This window comes from Lontra canadensis, unplaced genomic scaffold (genome assembly GCF_010015895.1).
Source record: "Lontra canadensis isolate GAN:19392208 unplaced genomic scaffold, GSC_riverotter_1.0 scaffold76, whole genome shotgun sequence".
In the NCBI taxonomy this organism is placed as follows: Eukaryota; Metazoa; Chordata; class Mammalia; order Carnivora; family Mustelidae; genus Lontra; species Lontra canadensis.
Window position 1 is genome coordinate 6,299,014 of NW_022631070.1, and position 7,815 is coordinate 6,306,828.

The window sequence follows — 7,815 nt, forward strand, 5'->3', positions numbered from 1 at the left end:
AGCGCTTGCCTTGCCTCTGGACTTCTTGTTACAGAGGTAACGCATTTCCGTGGGGTTTAAGCTGTGGGAGGAGTCTGGTTTTCTTGACCTGGTTGTATCCTAACCAAAACAGACATTGAAGTTAACAACTTTCTATTGACAACTTCCCTGCACGGTGCACCTTGCGTGCGTTCAGAATGTGCAAAAGTTGCTGAGTCATCCTTGGAGAGCTTGGACCCCAGGGGATTCGAAGTGTTTCACAATGGTATTGGGTGATATTAAACTAAATAATTATGCAGAAGATGCAGTGGTCCCCCCAAAAGCCTTGGATTTCTCCTTCACTTATCTTGAGGTTGCATTTGGGATGCATTTTGTTTTTCCTATGGAACCCACTGCATGACACAACAGTGAGTGAAGTGGAGTTTACTTAAAATTCCATGGGTTCTGGATTTCATCAAACACCATACCTAACATTCCGTAAAGTTTCTCTGTTTTTTCTCCCCAGATTCCCCGCAGGCCAACAGCAGGGACTCACATCCTCTCTACACCCGACCTCTCTTTCTTACCCTTCTGCACACACAACTTCCCATTTTCCAAAGCAGTGTGTCCCTGGCCTTTGGCCTGCACTCTCCTACCATGCGTCTTTGTCAAGTTCAGCTGCAAACTTTTGTTTGCCCAGAACTCATTAAATGGAACAGGTCCCTTCGTAAGGACAAGCACGACTAACCACATAATTTTATTTATTTTTTAAACCGTGTCAACCTACGCTTTGCTGGGCAAACATTTGCCGTCTCTGTACACTGACAGTTATCACCTAGGGAGTGAGTGAGGAGAAACGGAAAGCAATGATTTTTTGTGGCAAACCTGCATTACTTATTTATGACTCAGAGGCCCCCTGTTATCTCCTTCTTTCATTCCTGCGTTCCTACTTCCTCTCTTCTCCTTTCCTCACGCCCCTGTCTCAGCCCTCTCCTAGGGGACTGGGAAATGCTCAGGTCTCTTGACAATTCACATGTTCAGCCTGATTGTATATAGCTGGGAAAGTTGGAATCCACACCAATTCCTTTGGCCCAGACTGGCCAAGCAAATGCCCATACAGATCAGCCAGTTTCTCCAGGGGGCCTGGGGGCTTGAGGATTCTGACTGGTTGCCAGATGAATAGGCGGATGTTCAGCCTGGGCCCCATCCTCCAAAGCTACATGTGTTCTCTTTCGGGGGCTCGTGGTCCAGGACACTGAACTTACTTCTCTATCTTCATTAAAGCTGTAATCAGAAATTCTACCTATCCTATTCTTTTGGGAATTCTACCCAATACTATTCTATGCTAATTCTTGCAGATAGCTCACTAATACTCATTATTTATAAGGCAATCCTAAAACAGCCTCCCGTTTAGTAATAAATGCAAAAACATCTGGAAAGGACTTAGCTTAATAGCACATTGTGACACTCAGAAGTTGGTAAATATTCTTGCTAATATTTTATTAATATAGAAGAGAATGAAGACAACGATAAGGAAATAACGCAAAGAGAAAGAGAGAATGGTGATCAATCGGTAACTCCTATAAAAAAAGTAGATATTTCAATAATAAGCCATCATTTTTCTATCACATTTTATTCTGGGTCACTACTCTGGATAAAGATCTCCTTACTCTATAGTAAGCCATTTGGACATGGGACCCGACTCTTACGTGACATTCTTTCCATCTCTTTTATGTTGCCAATGGTGGGCAGTGGATAAGTAATTAATGAATTTTAAAAATGGGAAATAAAGTTGCTGTCAGTAACACTCATCACTCTAAAGTAAGTATTAGTGCCAAGCAAGTGGCTGGACTTGTCCTATTCAAAACAAAGCAGAATTAGCCTCTTCTTCCGCTGAGTATTTGAAATAAAAAGGGACAGGCTCTCTGCCATTGCTGTGCTGACAGACGTCGCTCAGGTGAGGAATATAACTGAATATTTGACACTGCACGTTCTCTGTATTCAGTTCTGGGCAGGGAATATGAGTTGAATAATTTCATTATTACTTTTTAAAAGCCACAGTTCTTATAAAGTCATGTTTGTGAAAGGAAGAAAGGCAGACTTCACAATCAGCCACATAATGAAATTTTTAACTTTTACTTTTTTTTTTTTTTTGAAACTTCATTTATTTATTCGAGAGAGAGAAAGAGAGTCATTGAGCCAGTAATACACGATGTTCGCTCCCGTTTGGGTGCAGCTGATCCCATAACCGTCCACTCCTAATGAATATTAACATTGGAGCCTTGGGTTTCGACCTTCGCCCTGTGTGTGTGTGGCGAGTGGTGTGGGAACACCTCAGCTGTGGGTGAGCGGACACACCAGCTCGGGGTCAGTCCATGCTGTTTAGTGCACACTCAGAGGGAAATCCAGAGGTCAGGAGGGGAGGGCACTAAGCCTTTGTCACTTTTGGTAAATATTAAAGAACTGTTTTCCCTAAAGACTCCTAGCAACTCCAGCTTCTGTCTTGTGTTTTGTTTCTTTCTAACTAATTAGAGCCCTAAACTGGTTTGCCCAGAGTTTGGGCTTGGGGTGCAGAAGAAGGGGTAAGATGGCACAGTGACCCAGATGTTCCTGGGGTGGGTAGTTTTCAGCCTCCAGAAAGCAGCAGCTGGCAGGTACTCAATAGTCAGTGTCCCCTGGGCCTTTCCAGGAACAGGGCGATGCATGGCATTTGGTCCAGACAGAGGCACACTGAAAGGACGACAAGCAGCCCATGGGCTCCTTCCAGCAGTGCACAGAGCAGAGGGAATGAGGCACATCCCATGGCCCCAGCGACCCAAATAAGGGAGGGGAACCCGCCCCAGAAGATGCGTAGGACTTGGGTGGACAGAAGGCTGAGGAAGGAGTTGAGCGCACGTCTGTTGGGAAATGGTGGCAAATGCCTCTTTTGATATTTCTACCCTGCAGAAAAAGGGCAACTGTCCACAGTGTTTTACCAAAGAACCAGAGTGGGCAGTCAGGGCTAGACTGTCATGTACGTGTAGGTAACAGCAGTAACTTGCTAGGGTAGTTTGGCGGGAAGTCAAGGGAACCACTCACTACTCACTGGTCACGTTGTCCTTGCTAAGAACAAAAATGTAACTGAGTGCATTTTAGAGATCTAACTGGCTTTGTTAAACTACTCATAAATCAGGCAGCGTCCCCTCCAGCAAATAGAAAGGAGCTCCAGCAAGCTGCAGAAAAGCGAGAGTTTTTCAATATAGAGAGGGCACAGAAAAAAGGGAATTATTAGTAAAGAACCGATTGTTTTAGGCAAGGTCGCCCTCCTAACAGGAATGGAAGGGGTCTAGTGACCAGGCAGTTCCCACGTTGACCAGTTAGAGATCACATTCCTGAGGGGTTGAAACTGCGGTTAGGTAGGGTAGTAAGTCTTGATTTACTGACTTGGGGCCTAATCCAAGTGACTCCATGATGCCCTGTGGATTTAGTACAGTGCCCATTAATTCCACATTTATCTAATTTTCTTAGGTCCAAAAAATATTAACTTGATATACTTGATCCCTTTAAACATTTCAAACACTAAATCAGGCACACCTGCCAATACAAAGCACAAACTATTCCTAAGCCATTAAATATTTTTGATAAAGGCAATATTTCTATGGCTAATACATTTAATAACTTTGGTTCTCCTCAATTTTAAAGCACCATTTGATAATGTTTGCATACTCACTATCACACTGCTTCCAACAAGTGTTAATTTTTAGGAACAGCTTTTACAAAAAATGTACATTTATTTTCTATGATTTTTAAGAATATGTTAACTTTTAGGAACATCTTTTACAAAAAATATACATTACTTTCTATAGTATTTATTTTTTAAAGATTAATTAATTTATTTATTTGAGAGAGAGAGAGAGAGGGCAGGAGCAGGAGGGAGGGGCAGAGGGAGATGGAGAAGCAAACTCCCCGCTGAGCAGGGAGCTGGAAGCAGAACTCCATCCTAGGACCCTGGGATCATGACCTGAGCCGAAGGCAGATGCTTAACTGACTGAGCCACATCGGTGCTCTGTAATTTCTATAATATTTAAGAATACAGACTTAATCATATCATCATAAGGAACCAGATTTTTATGTCAGATCACTTTGTTAAAACTAGGTACAGTCAGGGACAATGAAAGAACTTTGAGATGGACAGTCGTTCAAGACCCAGGTGTACTGCCCAGTGCCAGTACCTCATCTCCTGCTTCCTTTCGTAAACACATTTGTCTGTCATAACCACTGAGTTTTCTAAAGCCATGCTCTTTAGCTGGGACCTAACCAACAAGCTATGCAACCCACAGTATTTCCTACAATGACTCCACCTTTTAAAATTAGAGGATGCCATGTTTGTTCTCATATGTTAGTTAGCATGTGTAGGACTATGACATAATCTTGTGTCTTTAAAACATAGCACATAATTATTGGAATCAAATTCTTTATGTAGGCCAAGACTGATTCTCTCTTATTTTTTATAATGTCTATCATTGGGCTTTTTTTTTTCTTTAGTCAATTTACTGAACTCCATCTTTAAAATTTGCTCCCCTGGAAAGATCAGTGTATATGAGGAAGGCAGCTAGGGAAACTCCCTAGGCCTGCTTCAGGCAGTAAAGAGATAGGAGAAGATGCAAAAACTTAAGAAACTACATTGTCTAATGAAGTCAGAACTGGTTACAGAGGGAGGACAAATTTTAATAATATAGAAAAAGCTGGACTTCTGGCCTCCAGTCTCACAGGTTACAAATTTGGAAGTCATTACTCCCGTCCTCGTAACAAGCAAAAAGGTAAACTAAAATTCCACAGCTCTTAGATCCATCAGAAAATTGAAGTCACGGGACAAATGGAAGATCCCAAAATTGGAGAGACAGGTGGACATAGAGCATCATGACGCACCAGAAGCAGGAGAGTAACACAGGCAAGTGGACCGACATTAATGAATGTTAAAACTTACTATAAAAGCTCCAGCAATCAAGATGGTGTGGTAGTGGTGAACATAGACAAGTCCATTAATGGAACAAAGCAGACCCACAAAAATATAGTTAACTGGTCTTTGACAAAAGAGCAAGGATAATCCAATGGAGAAAGATTAATCTTTTCGACAAATCCACATGTTAAAAAGTGAATCTAGACTCAGACCTTAGACGTTTCACAAAAATTAACTCAAAATGGATTGTAGACCTACTTGCAAAAGTAAAATTATATAACCCTAGAAGATAACAGGTGAAAATCTAGATGATCTTGGGCACAGTGATCACTTTTTAGGCATAACACCAAGTGCACAATTCCTATAAGAAAAAAAAAATCAATGTTAGCATTCATTAAAATAAAATTTAAAAAATATCTGCTCTGTGAAAGGCACCATAAAGAGAATGAGAAGACAAGCCACAGACTAGGAGAAAATATTTGTAAAACATTTATTTAATAAAGGATCGGTGGGGGCATCTGGGTGGCTCAGTGGATTAAGCCTCTGCCTTCAGCTCAGGTCATGATCTCAGGGTCCTGGGTTCGAGCCCCGCATCGGGCTCTCTGCTCAGTGGGGAGCCTGCTTCCTCCTCTCTCTCTGCCTGCCTCTCCGCCTACTTGTGATCTCTCTCTCTCTGTCAAATAAATAAATAAAATCTTAAAAAAAAAAAACTTAAAAAAATAATAAAGGATCGGTGTTCAAAATGTGCAAAGCTGTTTAAAGCCTCAACAGTAAGAAAACAAACAACCCAGTTTTAAAATGGGCATAAGATCCGAACAGACACATCCCCAAAGGAGATATACAGATAAGTTTATGAAAAGTTGCTCAACATCATTTGTCTTTATAGAATTGCAAATTAAAAAAAAAATGAGCTACCATTACACACCTGCTAGAATGGCCCAAATCTGGAATGCTGACAACATCAGATGCTGATGAGGCTGGGGAGCAACAGGAATGCTCATTCCCTGCTGGTGGGAACGCAAATGGTCTGGCCACTTTGGAAGACACTTTGGCTGTTTCTTATAGAACTAAATATACTCTCACCATAGGATCTGCCAATTGTTCCTTGGCATTTACCCAAATCAGATGAAAACTTAAGTCCACACAGAAAACTTCACACAGATGTTTGTAGCAGCTTTTCTTAATTGCCAAAGTATGTAGAGAGGATCTGGATACATAATTCCATTCATACCATAGAATCTTACTCAGTAATAAGAAGAAATGAAGTCTCAGGATGTGAAAAGAACCCTAAATGCATATTACTGAGTAAAAAAGCCGTCTTACAAGGCTGCAATGCTCTATAATTCCAACTGTCTGACACACTGGAAAGGGCCAAACTTTTGAAACAGTAAAAGGATCAATAGTTTCCAGGGATTAGGAAGAAGAGAGAAAGGGGAGGATGGATGGGTGGAGCACGGGGGAGATTTAGGGCAGTAAGGCAGTGAAACTCTTCAGAGTGATGTATACAGTGATGGTGGATACATGTCTTTATGCATTTTTCAGTATTCATAGAGCAGTTCAACCACAGAGTCGACCCTATGGCAAACTTCCAACCTTAGGTAATAATAGTGAATCAATATTGGCTCATCAATTGTAACAAATGTCCCACAGTCAGGCAAGACACTAATAAAAGGAAAACTTAGCTGGGGGCAGGGAGGAGCGGGGGAGAGGAAATTGGAACTCTCTGTACTTTATGTACATTTTTTTTCATAAATCCAAAACTATTCTAAAAAATATCATCTATTAATAAGAACAAAAAACCATACAGTCCTATTCCTAGTCCTTCTCACAACTTATGCCCATTAATTAAAAAAAAAACTTTTTGAGCATCTGGTAAGAGTGAGATATTGTGACTCTTTTATGACACAACTGTTAAAGGGTCTGATACCAGTCTAGTCTAGATGTCAGTGTTTTTGACAGTTTCAAGGTCTATGAAGGTGAACTCGAATGGGAAATGAGGCCATTTGAACTAGATGAGCAGGTTGCCAGACTTCATTGCACAAAGCCACGTGGAGTCATCTTGGGGGAAATGGTTTTTGAAGTTACTTGCATAGGGAAGTGACTGTTTCATTTCAGCCTAGTTTTCAGTCCCACAGAAGTAAAGAGCAGTTCGTTTCTGAGCCTCTAAGAAGGTTCCAAGATGAATGGCCCCTGTATCCAACGCGGCGTGCAGAGAAGAACCCTGCAGTTCTAGAACGCAGCCAAGTAGGCAAGGCTCCTTAGCTTGGCAGTAACCTTTGCGTTGCACTCTGTGGAACTGGAACTCATGCCTCCCCTCACCCTCCATGCCGCCATATTGTGACCCCCTTTCTCATGGATCCGCTGCCATTCCCTGGTTCCCTCATCACTCCGGGATCTCCACCCGCATCTGGCCAGCATCCTTCTGCCAATGCTAGGTGCAGGACTCATCCAGGGAGGAAGGATGGTTCACCCAGCGAAGGTAGATTCCTCAGGAAGTGGTGTTGCCTGTTCCAAAGAGGAGGGCATGGCAGCCAAAACTTGCAGAGCCCAAAGGGCAAATATCTGAGGCTTTAATCACTCGAATGATGGAGACAACCACCAGCCATTGGCCTCTTAAATCAAGGACAAGGCTCACTTGCTGAAATGATGTAGCTCTTGGCTTCACCCAGGCTGACCATGGAAGTGTCTGGAAAATTGTCAGAACCTCCTGTTACATGTACAGGAATGATGTGGGCAGAGTCACCCTGTGAGGGACTTGCTGTCCGTAAAGCAAGTTTCACGTACTTTCCCTTCCTTCCGTGTCACTCTAGGCCCTGAACATTTCCCAGTGTGTCATGGATTTATTTTCATACTCGCCCAGGGGGCTGCCCAGCTCTGCGATGTGCATCAAGGGCTCATAATTACCATCCTAGGAAGAG